Here is a 16,917-nt window from a genome sequence, read left to right on the forward strand (position 1 = left end):
TAAACATGCCCAGTTTGACAAAAGACAAAGTCTACAGATTCATGAAACTGAACCCCAAACAAGATAAACCCAAAGTAATCCAGGCCCAGACACCTCAGAATCAAACCTTTGGAAATGAGAACTTGTTTAATGGGTTTGGAGTTTCAATTTTGCAAGATGAAAATGTTTTGGTGATTGATTACTCAATAGTGTCAATATATTTGACACACTGAACTGTACACTAAAAAGTGTTTAAGATGGCAAATTTTATGTTGTGTTATACCACAATTTTTTAAAAATTTGTAATTAAACTAAAAGCAAAGCAAAGAATCTTGAAAGCAGCTAAAGAGAAATGAACTATTACGTATAAGGGAACAATGATTCAAATGACAGCAGATTCCACATTAGAAACTATGGAAGCCAGAAGCAAATGGCACCATTTTTCGAATGCTAAAAGAAAAGAACTGTCAGCCCAGAATTCTATACCCACCAAAAATATTCTTCAGGAATGAAGGTGCATTCAAAATAGTCTCAAATTTGTCTATATATTTGTCAGAGTCTTTTCAGACCCTGAAATAATTACTACAGATAGTTCTTCAAGCAAAAAAGTAATTTTAGAAGAAGGATCTGGAATATCAAGAATAAAGGAATAGTATGAATTATACAGTCTTTTCCAGAAAATAGAAGAGGAAACACTTCATAACTCACTTTATGAGGTCAGTATTACCCTGAAACAAAGACCTAAAGACTATAGAAAAGAAGGCTATAGACTAGTATCCCTCAAGAGCATAAACATAGAATCCTCCACAAAATATTAGCAAAAGAAATCAAGCAATGTATGAAAAGAACTATACACTGTGACCAAATGGATTTTATTCCAAGGATGTAAGACTGGTTCAGTATTCAAAAATCATTCAATATACTCCACCATATTAAAAAGGAAGAAAAATCACATCATGTTAATAGTGCAGAAAATGCATTAAACTGAATTAAACATTCATAATAAAAGCTCATCAAACTGAAACACCTGGGTGGCTCAATCATGAAGCATCTACCTTCAGCTCAGGTCATGATCCCAGGGTCCTGGGATCGAGCCCCACATTAGGCTCCCTACTCAGCAGGAAATCTGTTCCCACCCCCCGCTTGTGTTCCTCTCTTGCTGTCGCTCTCTCTCTCTCTGTCAAATAAATAAGATTAAAAAAACTGATCAAACTAAGAATAAAAGGGAACTTCCTCAGTTTGATAAATAATATTTACACACAAAAAAACCCCACAAATAACATCATACTTAATGGTGAAAGACTGAATGCTTTCCTCTTAAAATCAGGAACAAGTCAAGGATGTCCATTCTCACCATGGCTATTCAACCTAGTCCTGGTAATTCAAAAGGTAAAGGAACTAAAATATCTAATACAAGATAAAAATAAAGTGGAAGGATCCACCCAATTTTAAGCTTCAGTAATCAAAATTAACACTTCAGTAATCAAAATTCTGTGGTATTGGTAAAAGGATAAACACATAGGGGCTCCTGGGTGCCTCAGTCAGGTTGGGTGTCCAAGTCTTGATCTCAGCTCAGGTCTTGATATCAGGGTCGTGAGTTCAATATAGAATGTGTAATTAGACCCATACAAGTACAGCCAGTTAATGCAAAAGTAGTTCAATGGAAAAAGGATAGATGGCCTTTCCAACAGTGGTGCTTAGAGCAGTTACACATCCATGGGTAAAACAGTGCACCTCAACATCACACATTATACAGAAAATAATTCAAATGTGTCATGAGGGAATTAAGAGTATACTTTATGAGCAATGAGTAATGTATAGAATTGTTGAACCACAATATTGTACACCTGAAACTGATAGAACACTGTATATTAACTATACAGGATTTAACACATTTTTTTTTAGATTTTGTTTATTGAGAAACAGATCACAAGTAGAGAGGCAGACAGAGGGGGAGCAGGTTCCCCGCTGAGGAGAGAGTCCGATGTGGGACTTGATCCCAGGATCCTGAGACCATGACCTGAGCTGAAGGCAGAGGCTTAACCCACTGAGCCACCAGGTGCCCGATACTGGATTTAAATTTTAAAAAGAAAAAAAACCCATCTCATAAAGAGACACACACACAAAAACCCTGAAAAAGTATCATGGATTTAAATGTAATATATAGAATTTTTAGAATTTAGACTTAGAAGAAACTTTTCAGGACTTTGGGTTAAATGAAGAATTCTTAGACCAGACACTAAAAACAAAATCCATAAAAGGGAAAAAATTAGACTTTTCAGAACATTTGCTTTATGAAAACAACTCTATTAGGTCAATGAAAAGACAAGTTACAGATTGGGTAAAATATTTGCAAACTTGTATCTGAGACAGGGCTTGTATCTAAAATATGTTAAGAACTCTCTAAACTTAACAGTAACTTAGGCTGAACAATCCATTTAGAAATCTGACAAAAGAGGTGAATGACATTTCAGTGAAGAGGATATATGGATAGTAAATAAGCATATGAAAAGATGTTAACATGGTTGGCGCTCAGGGAAATTAAAATCATGATGAAGTATCAGTACATACCTATTAGAACAGCCAAAACAAAGAATAGTGGCAATATTGAATGTTGATGAGGATCTGGACAGACCGGCTCTCTCATGCATTGCTAGTGAAAGTGTAAAGTGATACAGCCTTTCTGGAAAAGAGAGTTCAGCTGTTTCTTTAAAAACTAAACATAAACTTACTGTATGACCCAACAGCCATACTCCTGGGCATTGATCCCAGAGAAATGAAAACGAATGTCCGTGCAGAAGTCTGTACACAAATTTTCATAGCTCTGTTTGTAATATCCAAAACTTAGAAACCAAATGTCATTCAGTGGGTGAATGGTTAAACAAGCTGTGGTACATCCACACTGGGATGCTACTAAGCAACTAAAAGGGATGGATTATTGATACATGTAGCAATTTGGATGAATCTCAAGGGAATTCATATTCCATAAGTAATGTTAAATACTGTATGATTCCATTAACATAACATTCTTAAAATGACAAAATTGTAGAAATGGAAACAAGATCAGGCAACCACTGATCTTGTTAGAAAGGGGCAGGGAGGGGACCTGTACCCCTGGGGCAAATAATACATTATATGTTAATAAAAAGAAAGGGGTGGGGGAGGTGGGTGTGGTTATTCGGGGGCAGCACACAAGGTCCTGGTGGTGATGAACTAACTGTTCAGTATCTTTATAGTGGTGGTAGCTATAGGAGCCTATAATGTGATATATTTCATAGAACACACACGAGAACCTGTAAAACTAGTGAAATCTGAATAAGGTCTGGGCTTTGTACTAGTGCAAATTTCCTGGTTTTGACAGGAAGTTATGTAAGATGTAATCACTGGGTTAAAGTTATATGTGGCCTCTTATTTTTCCCACCTCCTATAAATCTGTAATCATTACTAATTTAAAAGATAAAAGAAGGAGTGCCTGGGTGGCTCAGTGGGTTAAGGCTCTGCTTTCAGCTCAGGTCATGATCTCGGGGTCCTGGGATCGAGCCCCGCATCAGGCTCTCTGCTCAGCGGGGAGCCTGCTTCCCCCTTTCCCTCTGCCTGCATCTCTGCCTACTTGTGATCTCTCTCTCTGCGTCAAATAAATAAATAAAATCTTTAAAAAAATTTTTTTAAATAAAAATAAAGATAAAAGAAGTCAGCACTAGATAAAATTCAATATCTATTCCCAGTTAAAAACAGTAAAACAGGGGTGCCTGGGTGGCTCAGTGGGTTAAAGCCTCTGCCTTTGGCTCAGGTCATGGTCCCGGGGTCCTAGGATCGAGCCCCACATCGGTCTCTCTGCTCCACAGAGAGCCTGCTCCCTCCACTCTCTCTCTCTCTCTGCCAGCCTCTCTGCCTACTTGTGATCTCTCTGTCAAATAAATAAATAAAATCTTAAAAAAAAAAAAAGTAAAACAGGAATAAAAGGGCGTGTCTTTAATGTTATTAAAAGCAGTCTCAGACCAAGAGCCAGCATCATGCTTGATGGGGACATATTTTTAAGTCAATCTCATTAAAACTTTGCCTGCTGTTTTCACCTCTCTTTTACACTCTAGAAAGAGTTTGCTAATGCAATTAGACAAAACCAGAGTATTCAAGAGAATAGTAAAAGATTACTATTCACAAATGATATAATCATCTGCTTAGGTAATCTAAGGATGCCACTAAAAAGATTCTTTAAAACTACTGATAGTCTCATAAGGTGGTATTATACAAAATATATTCAGGAACCAGCTAGTTAGAAATGGTAGGGGCACCTGGGTGGCTCATTTGGTTACCTGTCTGCCTTTGGCTCAGGTCATGATCCCAGAGTTCCAGGATCAAGAATTGCATCAGGCTCCTTGCTCAGCGGGGAGTCTGCCTCTCCCTCTGCCCCTCCCACTGCTCATGTTCTCTCTCTCTCTCTCAAGTAAATAAATAAAATCTTTAAAAAATGGTAATGGAGAGGGCGCCTGGGTGGCTCAGTGGGTTAAGCCGCTGCCTTCGGCTCAGGTCATGATCTCAGGGTCCTGGGATCGAGTCCCGCATCGGGCTCTCTGCTCAGCGGGGAGCCTGCTTCCTCCTGTCTCTCTCTCTGCCTGCCTCTCTGTCTACCTGTGATCTCTGTCTGTCAAATAAATAAATAAAATGTTTAAAAAAAATGGTAATGGAGAAAAATCTTATTCAAAATAGTAAATTTTGGGAAATTAACATAATCAAAGGGCAGGAAGTAAATTTAAAAATTAGTTGCATTAAAGAAAAATTTGAACAAATTGAGAGAAAAGCTATGGTTCTTTAAATTACTTCAAATAAGATTTAAGGTTTCTTTTTTTCTTGTTTATATTTAAGAATTGAAGGTAACCTGTCTTAAATGAATGTTCCCAGATTTTTAGTTTTTTAAAAATTTCTTAAGCTTCTTTTAGTTATTTTATAGTTTATCTGGACAGTTAATACTACCAATTTTTAGTAAAATGCACTTATTAATAGTATTTATGCTTTTAATACATGTGCAGCTAGGATTAATCATGGAGCTATAATTAGGAACTTTATCTTTGACTATTTTTTCAGAAATAAATCTTGTTGTCAGGTTGTGTTTATACCTTTGGTAATTTTTAAATATGTATACACATTTTTTTTTAATGAGTGAGTCATTTGGATTGTGCTTTTCTAAGTAAATTCAACTCCAAACTTGTCTAAAACGCTTTGTGTTAAGATCCAGTTGATACTGCACAAATAGGAATTTTGCTTGGATGTTAAGCTCTGATTTATTGTGTATTTGAGCAGATGCCATTCTGTCTCAGCTTACTACTTGTGGGCTATTATTGCTGTCTTCTTTTTGTTCATAAGGGTCTTTATTTTTTTTAAGATTTTATTTATTTATTTGACAGAGATCACAAGTAGGCAGAGAGAGAGGAGGAAGCAGGCTCCTTGCAGAGCAGAGAGCCCGATGTGGGGCTCGATCCCAAGACCCTGGGGTCATGACCTGAGCTGAAGGCAGAGGCTTAACCCACTGAGCCACGCAGGCGCCCCCGTAAGGGTCTTTAGAAGACTATATAACTTTAAGTGATTGTTGACCATTACATTATTAGTAACATGTTGGGTTCAGTTCAGCAGACATGCAAGCACCACTTGTTCTACCAGTGAGGAAACAAGAGATTCAGGTCATTTTGCCACAGTCACAACAAAAGCTTTGGCTTTGAAGCCTATCATCATGGTATATCTGTTTTAGGTAGGAGGGCTTCAGTAAGCCCCTGGAAACCAGAAGAAATCATTAGACTTGTTCTTTAGACTCTTAAATTAGCCAAACCAATTAATGCATTAAAGAGTTATCTAGTACTCAGATTTTTTAGCTCTCAAAATGGAAGTGGACCCATTAGGATAAGAGACTCATCAGAATCCCCTCAAGTATTTGTATTCATCATTTCCTCTGGCAAGGCGAGCAGGAAAAAAGAGAAACTAACACTGAACACCCAAGACAATGAACTTTACCACAACCTCCAACATAACTAGAATCCAAATCTTGTGGATTAGAAAACTGAGGCTCGTGTTAAGTAACTTGCCCAAAGTCACACCTATAATAAAGGGCAAAGTCAGGTTTTGAAGCTTAATATGTCAGACTCCAAAGCCCATGATCTTTATACTGTGATTTTCCAGACTTGTCTAATCACAGGAATCATCTATAAAGTACCTGTTTAAAAAATGAAATAGTACCATGGGGCTTCTGGGACTTCTGATTCAGTTTTGGATAAGGCCCCGTAATGTATCACTACCAGGAATCTTAGGTGATTCTGATAATCAGACAGGTTTGGAAAATACTACCAACTCCCTTAGAGTACTAAGAGCTGGGACTTATCGGTATTAGGAAGGTAGGAACAGGTTTGGGAGTATATAGAGGAGCTTTAAAAAAAAAAACAAGTTGACACTTAGTTTTCAAAACTGGTGGAATAGGAATAGTAAAGTTGGAGGCACCTTGCTGGCTCCGTCAGTGGAGCATGCAACCCTTGATCTTGTAGTTGTAAGTTTTGAGCCCCATGTTGGATATAGAAATTACTTAAAATTTTAAAAGAATAGTAAAATTGAATTGGAAAATGATAAAATTGCTTTAGGTTCCTTACTCTTCACAGAAAAACAATGTTTTATTCTCTTTATCTTAATTCTCTTTCAGGTAACAACATTTATATAATCATTCTTTGACATTAACCTTGTTTACACTTGGGTACGCAGGCACCGCTGAAGGATATAGGTAAAACTGTATTTTGAATGCAGATAGGAAAGAAGAAATTAGAAATAACATAAAAGGGGTGCCTGATGGCTCAGTTAAGTGTCCAGCTCTTGATTTCTGCTCAGGTCATGATCTCAGGGTTTTGAGATGGAGCCCCGCATCCTTGAGCTCTGCCCTGGGGTGTGGACCCTGCTTGAGATTCTGTCCTTCCCTTTGTGTGTCACCATGCGTGTGTGTGTGTGCACCTACACAAACACACATACTCTCTCCTAAAAAAGAAAAAAGAAAAAACATAAAAACAGCTTGAAATACAGAATCATTAATTTCCTCGGGCGTAAAAACCCTAGAAAATCTTTAATAACTTTAATCCTTAAAGTTTAAGATTATAACAAGATTATAACATTCTCAAGCTGGAAGAGCTCTCAGATAACCACATATTTTATGCATGAAGAAACCACAACTCAAGAGAGGCTTAAGGACTTGCCCACAGTCCTGTGGCAAACTTTCAAATCCATGCTGCCCAAGGTTCCATCTAACTTATGGATTGCAGATAAGTACCAGAAAATAATGACTTTTCCACAGTCACACTGCTTTTTAGAAATAAATTTACTGGCAAATCATGTTTACCTTATATTCCCTACTTTGTTTATCTAATTTTATGGTTTCTTCCTTCTTTAAATGCCTGATTGAGAGTGTGAATATATTCAGAAGGATTGCTTTTAGGAGATTATGCAATTTGAAATACTATGTCTGAATAAGAATATGTTAGAAAAATGAACCATTACCCCCTTAGAGTAGTGTATTTAACAAATGGACACTTTCAGAACATGTTCTGTTATGGAGGACTTTAGCTTTCTCTACTTTTGTTTACAAAATTTTAGAAAATGAACAAAGGTAGATGTCTATACATGAATTCTAACAGCATTTCTGTGTAGGAGTATGAGCTTTGGATTCAGACATGGATTCGGTTATCTTATCCGCAAACCTAATAGCTCTATGATCTTGGAAAAATTACTCCGTTTTTTTTTTCCCTGCTATACATAATAACACACCTCATGGTTTATTAATGATTAATTGGGATTAAATGAAAGAATATATGTAACATGGCTAACCCTGTATTTTGACCAAAATAAGCATTGCATAAGTGATAGCTGTGGTTATTAGTTCCTTGAGCTAGTGGGGTTTTTATAAGAATATTAATTTCTGAATGAGTGCTTTATTTCTTTATTCATGTTCTTTATCATAATCAGAAAATATAATCTGTACAATTCCTGCTTTGAAGACTTGGATTTACTTTATGGTCTAGACATACTCTTTATAATTTTTCATAGATACTTGGAAAGAACCCATATTCTTTTTACATTATAAATTCAATATCTACCTGATCTTGTATAAATTACCTCACATGCTTTGTCCTTATTTCATTCATCGTGCTAACTGATACTAGTGTACTTAAGTTTCCCTTCCTGTTTTGTGTTTGTTCATTTCATGTTGTAGTCCCCAAAACATCTTTTGTGTTTTGTGGTTAGTCTGTGATTAAATGTTTTTAATGACTTTTTTGAAAAAATAACATGTTAATTGTAGAAGCTCTGAAAAATAGTGAAACATAGAAGGAAAAAAACATTTTTACTCTAAGAAATATCATTATTAAAAGATTTAAATGTGACCAAGAGTGGGGGTTTTAGATTCAGACTTGGGTTTGAATTTAGGCCCTGTTTATTAGCCTTAAGCACAATATTAGACTTTTTTATTTACTTGACAAATATTTATTGAGCACCTACTTTGTGCCAGGCATTTTGCTAGGGGCTGAGGATATAGTGCTTAAAAGGATTGACATACCCATCTTGGCTTAATTTCCTCATTTGTAAATTAGTGATAAGGCCTCACAGAGTTGTTAGAGGCATCAAAGGTGATCTATAGTACTTAACACTTGCCTGGTATGTGGTAATTGCTTAGTAAGTGATAGCAATTATTGTCACTATACGTATTAAGTACTAATTACATTTTTAGTCCAAATCAGATGACCTTTTTAATTGGCTTTAGGTTTTTGCCTCTCATTTCATTTTTGGCCTTAATATTACAAACTCTTTTTCTTTATGCTTTTCTAGTCTTAACCTGTTTTGCGTTTCTCTTCAAAGCAGTAAATAATTGTATGGGCTTTTTAACCTTTTATAAAAAATATAACCTATGGCTCTTGAAGTTTTTAATATCAAGTATTTCAAACACATAGTATAGAATAATATAGAGAGAATAGTATAATGAACTACCATATTCCCATTACCCAGCCTCAAAGATTGTCAACTCATGGCCAATCTTGTTTTATCTGTACTCCCCTCATTCCCATACATACATTCTCTCCCCCACCTTCCAGTGGATTATTTTGAAGCTAATCCTAGATACATATATCCAGATGTAAATATTTCATTTATATTTCTTAAAAGATGAAGACTTAAAAACATAACCACCATAACATCATCCCTCATAAAAATGTCAATAATTCTGTAATAGCATCAAATTCCAGTAAAACACTTTATTTATATTAGATACTTTAAACTTTACATTTCTTACATTATTTCTTTTGAAATTATTTCTATTATCTTAAGTTTTTAATTCTTTGTGGTTTGTTTCTTTTTTTCTTCTGACATATGGGTTGTTTTTGTTTGAGGAGGTTATGAAATACTAAAGAAAGAATTACAGAGCTAGAAAAACCTGGGTTTGAGTTTCGCTCTTGGCCATTCACTAACTTTGCTGAGCCTTGGTTTCCTCATCTGTAAAATAGGGGTGATTATACCTACCTCATGTTCTTAAGGTTGAATGTGATGCTGTCAAAAAGTAGTTTTTACAGTCTTTGCAAGTTATTATCTTTTCTAGTGATTTGGACTGCAATAAATAAATACAATTTTTGGTTATCATATGGTTTCTCAAAACATTCCAAAATTTATATTTATTAGCTAACTACAAAAAAGTGGTTTTTAAATAATCCTTTTAGGAAAGAGAGAATTGAGAATCTTTTCTCCCTTCTTCCACTACCTCTTCTATTTGGGTCTACATTAATTTAGGCTGAGATTACAAATCTTACCTTTAAATTCCTAAGTTTTATATTGTTTATATACTTATATCAACTATTTACTCTTCATTATTGACCCTTTCTCCATTAGTGGGGTTAATTATTTTATTCATTTGTTTGTAGATACTAGCTTGATTTCAGTATACTTCACCTGTTCTTCCCTACCTCAGTATTCTTAAGTTCTTATTTTGATTCTCTTTCAATGGTCTAGGACATACCTTTGAACAATTTATGAAAAAAAGATACTACCAGGATGGTGAACTTTTATAAGACTTTGCTGATCTAAGAATAATTTCCTGTGACCTTTGTACATGAAAAACTAGGACAAGGTATACATTTCTTAGATCATAACTTTTCCCTTTCAACTCTCTGTAAGTCATTACTTCATTGTCTTCTGGCATTTTATTGTTGCAGAGGAAAAATCTGAGGTCATTCTGATTTTAGTTCCTTTTGAAAATAACCTATTTTTTTCTGCTTGTATGCTTATAGGATTATATCTTTATCCTTGAAATTTAAAAACATTTGCCAGGACATGTCTTGGTGTTGATGATCTCTGTTGAACCTTCTCAGTCTCCAGTCTCAGGTATTTTTTTTTCAGAACTGGAAAGTTTTCTTATACTTTTGATTGATTAAAATGCTCTGTTTTTTTTTTCTTTAGGAACATCTGTTACTCATAGATTATTTCTGTGTCTGTCCTCCATAGTTTTTTAATCTTTTCTTTCATTTTTTTTCATTTATTCAAGTTTGTCCTCTGTGGCATGATTCCGTTTTCTGCAGTGTCGATTCTAATACTTGCTATTCACAATGCAGATTTAATTTTGGCTACTGTGTTTTCATTTCTTTATTCTTACCTCAACATATTCCTGTTTCATAAGCAGAATTCCCCTTAGGGGTACACTCCAAAAAAACATAAGGTGGATTCAGGCCTAAAATGTATCTGTTTTCTGAGGCCACAATCATAGGACCATACAGGCAAAAAAAAAGCTTCTGAAAGGGTCCTCTAAAACTTAAAAACATAGATATAACCAGAGGTCATTTCTACCCTAGTCTAGAAAATAGAACAGTCTTGAGTACTAGCAGGCCTTTAGTTGCTTGAGGAATAGCAAAGCAACCCATAAGGGCAACTTAACTAGAAGTAATGGATTTTTCCTATTATATCAATTGTACTTTTTCCTCATTATAAAAATAAAAAATAATAAATGCATGTAATTTTGAAAATATAAGAAGAAAATCCTATGACCCAGGTAACTGCTGATAAGATTTGATATATGTTTTGCCAGTTACATACACACATGTTGGGGGGGGCACAAAATTGGGTCATGCTATATAGTTTTGTATCCTTTTTAATTTAATATAGTAGAAGCATATTTTTGCATCATTAATTTTTTTGAGGCCCTTATTTTAACCATTGCATAGTATTCCTACATATGAATAGATGTGTTATGATTTATTTAACCAGTCCCCTGTTGGTCATTTAGATGATTGTTTTCTATTTTTCAGTATAATGAGTATGATGAATATCACTGTACATAAGTCTTTATGCACATCTCTGATATTTCCTTAGGATAAATGAGGAGCTGATTCTTAATCCTGTCATATTGGTAAGGATTATATACATTCCTTATTAAGAATATAAAATGCTTGTTTCTTATTGTTTCAATGTGATTGCATAGAAGATTCTTTGGCTTCTGAACAATTTGATGGTATCTGAACTAAAATTCAAGAGAGGTTTCTCATGCCTCATCCTCAGCAGCTTCATGGGACTCCTATATGCTTTGGGCAGGAGAACCACTGCTGATTTCAGGGAGTTTGGAAGGCAAATATACTTGTGGGAACTTGAGGGTGGTTAAAAAAAAAAATACAGTCCTTGCTCATTCCTACAGCCTGGTCTCCAAATTAGTACACCAGGCCTCTGGACCCTTTCTTTTCCTCCTCCTTTCCTGTTATTTCAGGCTCTTATTCTCTGTGAGGAATTCTTTTCTCCCAGTGTTCATATGTATATTTCATTTCTGTGTAGGAAGATGTCAGTAGATGTTATTTCCTAGTAATCTCAAGGTAGCATATCGTCAGTCACAGATAATTTTTTTTAGTTCTAGTGTACTTGTACATGATGATCTCCTGCTGGACTCATAGCATTTTTTTAACGTATCTTATATTTTCTTCAAAGGTATCAAACAGCAACCTGGAAATGTACATTGTTGTAACATACCATTACAACAAAACAATCTGTTAAATAAAGTTGCTTAAAATGAAATTTTTATTTAGTAAAATAGTCTTATTTTTAACATTTGAGAATTTCCCTTAAAATACTTGCAAATACTCTAGAAATCATGAAATCTTGTTTCAGAATTACTGGTTTGAATTGTTCATCCTTTTTAAACCAGAAATATGATTTTAGTGATAATCTCATACCAGAACCTTAGAAGTTATTTTGAAAACAATTCCTGCTGAAATGCAAGCTAACAGTCTCCTTTGTCTGATTTGTTCTGATGAGATCCATATTGTACGTTATTCTTATTTTTGACTTTTACACATTTCAGACTAAGAGAGTAAAGCATGATTAGCATTTCCTAACCTTTTCCAGTATTTCACATAATATTTGCATATGTACAATCTGCCAAGCTCTGCAGTTTTTTGGCTGGAAGGCATAATGGTGGGATGAGAGAGGATAAATACATTTGCCTCACTTTTAAACTATTCTTTTTTGTCTGTACTCATTCTTTGGCCACATTGTATAAAAATATACTACACTTATGAATGATCTCTTTCACCCTGCGTGGTGGGCAATTGGCTGTATTAAGTAGCAGAACAAGTATCTCAGCACTCTCCTGTACTTCTTTATTGCATTATGTCTTTAGAAGTTAACTGTAGAAATGCATATATTACACAATTCAGGCAAAAGAGAGGGGACAGAAAGTAGTATTTACTGAGCATCTGGTGTCCCTTGGTAGGTCCATTTAAGTACAACATCCCTGTGAAGTAGATATTATATGCATCTTACAGATGAAGAGACTGAGGCTCAAAATGTTGAGTAACTTACCCAAGGCCAGGTAACTATAGCAGTAAGTGACAGAGCTGGGGTTTAAACCTGATACTAGTGACATGCAGATCATATGTTTTTTTCTGTTTCTTTAAGTTAAAGAAGTAAGTTTTCTTATTTAATAGGTACTGTTCCTTGAACTTTAGAAACTATAGAAATTGCATATTGAGTCAGACTAATGGCCCATGTAACCTAATCTCTAGTGAAGCTCAGGGTCATTTTTCAAAACGGAAACTTACTAGCTGCATGAGTGATTATGCTAATTTCTAACAGGTAATATTTGAATCATTGTTTTGATGAAACAATACAAAAGGTTTGTTGAGGTAAAAGTGCTTTTTAAAAAGTAGATTTTTTTAAAGCCTCACCAATATGTAGGATAATGTTGGCTTTTATAGTTTCCTTAAATTGTCCAAAATTTTCAATATTTCCTAAACTCAGAAAGGAAGTAGATATTTTTGCAAAAGATAAGAGCATAAACTACCTTTAGATCATGTTTCACTTCATTTTTTTTTCAAATGGCTTTGTTAGTATATTACTGTTAATTGGCTGGGTGAATTGTTTAGAAAAGAAATACAAGATTTGTGGATTACACGAAGATAGAAATAGCAAAGAGGCTGATTAGCAGATTCAGAATCCTTTTCATAGAGGCTGTAGCAATCCTATAGAGGATCAGAACTAGAAAGAGATGAGTCAGAAACTTAAAATTTAAGGCTTTATTCATGAGACTAAGTGTACCAACAAGTACACAGGGCTTAGTTGCAGTATAAAGAAGACTAGGATTTAACCAATAGAAAATTTCGTATGCCTCAGCAGTGTGTTTTGGGCATTTCAAAAACAATGCATATGTGAACTGCATTAATATAAGTTTATTATCTAGGACAAGGGAGGTGATATGCTCTTTACTCTGCATTGGTCGTATCAAGGCTGGAATATTAATTGAATGTAGTTCTGTATATGACCCTTTAAGATGAATTGGGTGCATGCTCAGAAAAGAAGGTGGTCTCATCTGTCTGAAAGGAATGTTTAAAGGAACTTGAGTTGCCTAGTAAAAAACAGACTCAGGATGTTTTACAGTCATAGGTGTAGATTTACTTCCTGTTATTTTGCAGATATAATACAGGCAAGTTAGTCATGTATCAGTAATCCTATTAAAGGGAGTTTGTAGCTGAGGAAAATTACTATATAATGAAGAATTTTATCTAGGCTGCCTGGTGAGGTAGTACATTCTTGTCCTGATAGTGTTCAAATCTAGGTGAGAATGGCAAAGAAAGAATTGAAGCATATGATGTTTATTTGGAACAAAAGACTTTCAAGATCCCTTACCAATCATAAATGTTTTGATTCTCAGATTAAAAAGACTTTATGGAGTATTTTATCCTCATGAAGCTACCTCACCTTAGTAATAATAATTTGCATTGGTATAGCACTTTATGGTTTATAAAGTACTTTCTTATAAGTTATCTCAGTTTTGAGTCTAACATTAACCCTTTAGGTGAACAGGGCAATTATCATCATTGTGAACAGATAATAGGCTAGGAGACAGTCTGAATTGCCCAGAATAATAAAGCTTCGAAGTGGCAAATCTAGGACTCTATCCCTTGTCTACCATTCCAAGTTTAGTGTTGTTTCTACTATAACAGTTGGCCTTAAAAGTAAGTTATAGGTCGTAATTCTTGCTTTGTTGCATTGAAAATTGCAAGGAGCAGATGGTTATCAAATTATACTCCCATGGAAAGTGTAATTGTAGCTCAGTTAGATGAAGGGTTCTAAAAGTTAAATAATTGGGAGCCATTGAGCAGATCTTTGTTATAGAAAGAGAACTCTGTGTACAATTAATGAGAAAAACAGTTTGTGCTACTGGATGAATGATGGTACCATTCACTAAGATAGCAAGTATAGAAGTAGCAGATTGGTGAACCATAAATGGGGTGACTGAATTTTGGGTGTAATTAAAATGGCTACCATTGGTTGTTTGTATTAAGCGTCAGGCACTGTGATTAGAGTTCTACATCACTTATCTCACTTAGTCTTTACCACAACTCTCTGAAGATGAGACTTTTTTCATCTCTACTTCTCATATGAAGAAACTGCAGCTTAGTTTGAATAACTTGTCCAAGGCTTCATACTTAGTTTAAGAGTAGAAATTTCAGTCTAGGTGTCTGACTCCAAAGCTAGTGTTCTTAAGAGCTACTTTAAGGTTTGTCTGTGATGTTTGGAGAAAAATGATCAGTTCAATTGAATTAAATGGTTGTGGCTTTTGGGAGAAAGATGTCTCCTGGAGTTATCTGAGTCCTTACCGTAGAAGTGGGCAATACTGTAGCCTCTGAAAGTGTCTTAGGATAATAAAGATTTTATACCTGCCTCCCCTTTACTGCATTTTAGCACCATTTTTGTGCTTTGTAATATTGTATAGGCATTCCCTAACCTAGGAACATACTCTTTGAGTGTTTGAAAATGAAAGGTACTCTTTTTATAAGTCAGTGGATCTGTAAGATCCTCTAGGATAGATCTCTAGGTTGGGGGCCATGTTTTATTAACCATTCATGTATAGCTTGGTGCCTAGAACATAGCATGAATGAAAGAAGTGGGTGGATGAATGGATGGATAAATAAGGATTTGGAGAGTAGAGAGAGTTCAAATTCAGAGCATCTGCCTCATGTGGGATGTAGGGTAATGGGTGGACTGCCTTTTATTTCTCAATTGATAGTGCTCCAAAGATGGTTAGCTTGGATCCTTCTACATTTGTTGAATTGACAAGTGATCAGGGGCATTTACACCTTTTTCCATTGAAGTAACTAGGGAAGACCCTATGTTCCTGACTTCTGGTTTTGTTTTGTTTTGTTATTAATTGCACAAATATCCATTGTAGACACATTAGAAAATTCAAATATGCAAAAACAAACATATTTTAAATTGTCTAAAATTCTACCACCCAGAAATAGCCACTGTTAACATTTTGGTGTATATCCTTCCAGAGTTTTTCCCATGCAAATATATACATTGAAATATGTATATATTTATTTAAAATGGGATCATTACAATCCATATTTTTTGTAAACTGCTTTTTCACTTATTACATGTAACTGTCTTTCCATGTCAATAAATTTACATCTTTATTATCATTTTTAATGACTGTATAGTATTCCATTATATGGATGTACCATCATATATTTAACTAGTTCTCTATTGTTAAGAATTTAGGTTTCCAATTTGGAGTTCTTTTTGGAAAAAGTTATGGTGAGCATTCTTGTATGTACATCTTTGCACACTTGTTTTAATACAGACTTAGATTACCTTCCTGAAAGGTTGTGCTGATTCATACTTTCTCCAGCAGTATATCCTGAGTGCTCTTTTCCCCATACTCATATTGGTGCTGGGTGTTATTTTTTCTGTTAATCATTACCAGTTTGAAAGGCAAAGTTATCTTTCAGTTAAATGCATTTATTTGATTAGTACTAAGGCTGAACTCTTTCTTTCCTTATTGCTCATTTCTGTTGAGGTTCATCATTTTTTCTTACAGGTTTGTAAAACAAAGTTCTTTATGTATTGAGAATACCAACCCTTTGTCATATGTTGCTTTTTTTGTAATCAATTTGTCTTATCTTTTTCGTGTCTGACAGATGACATTTTAAACTTCTATCAATTCAAATGTCATTTTTTTCCTTTATGATTTCCACCCTCCTTACCCCATAAGTATTATTTACCTATATTTTCTTCTAATATTTGTATAATTTTGTTTTTGACATTTAAATGTTTTATGCACCTGGGATCGATTTTGATATAGAAATCTAGCTTACTTTCCCCCCAAAATAATCAGTTGCCCTGATTAATCAATGGAGTTGGAATTTAGAGTATCTTCTGCAAAGGAAAGTATTATAAATGATGTTCAGTGAGGTTTGAATGACACCATTTGTAAGGCATTTAACTATTAAAATAACCTCAAGGGCTCACCTGGAAAGGTAATCATCATTTATTATATCATTTTCATGGAAAATGTTTTTATAGTTAACTTTTAAAGCACAACCTGTTGCATACTGGCAACTACATACTTATATGGTGGTTTGGTACTTCATTAGAACCCTGTAGGGGTAAAAA

At 34.8% G+C, this 16,917-nt stretch overlaps 1 protein-coding gene across 8 annotated transcripts in view; it reads left to right on the plus strand.

The window, feature by feature from the left end:
- RPS6KA3 (ribosomal protein S6 kinase A3) overlaps nucleotides 1–16,917 on the plus strand; it is a 115,777-nt gene that overhangs the window by 15,040 nt on the left and 83,820 nt on the right. For 2 of the 8 annotated variants that reach the window (XM_047715083.1, XM_047715086.1), the window contains exons 2-4: nucleotides 9,994–10,111; nucleotides 10,272–10,365; nucleotides 11,283–11,383. The exons of 3 other annotated variants lie outside the window; for them this stretch is intronic. The gene's annotated coding sequence lies outside the window, so the exon portion shown is untranslated. The remainder of the gene's footprint in view (nucleotides 1–9,993; nucleotides 10,112–10,271; nucleotides 10,366–11,282; nucleotides 11,384–16,917) is intronic. 3 more of the 8 variants (XM_047715085.1, XM_047715087.1, XM_047715088.1) reach the window with 3 other exon arrangements.

The sequence above is a fragment of the Lutra lutra genome, chromosome X (genome assembly GCF_902655055.1).
Source record: "Lutra lutra chromosome X, mLutLut1.2, whole genome shotgun sequence".
NCBI classification, from domain to species: domain Eukaryota; kingdom Metazoa; phylum Chordata; class Mammalia; order Carnivora; family Mustelidae; genus Lutra; species Lutra lutra.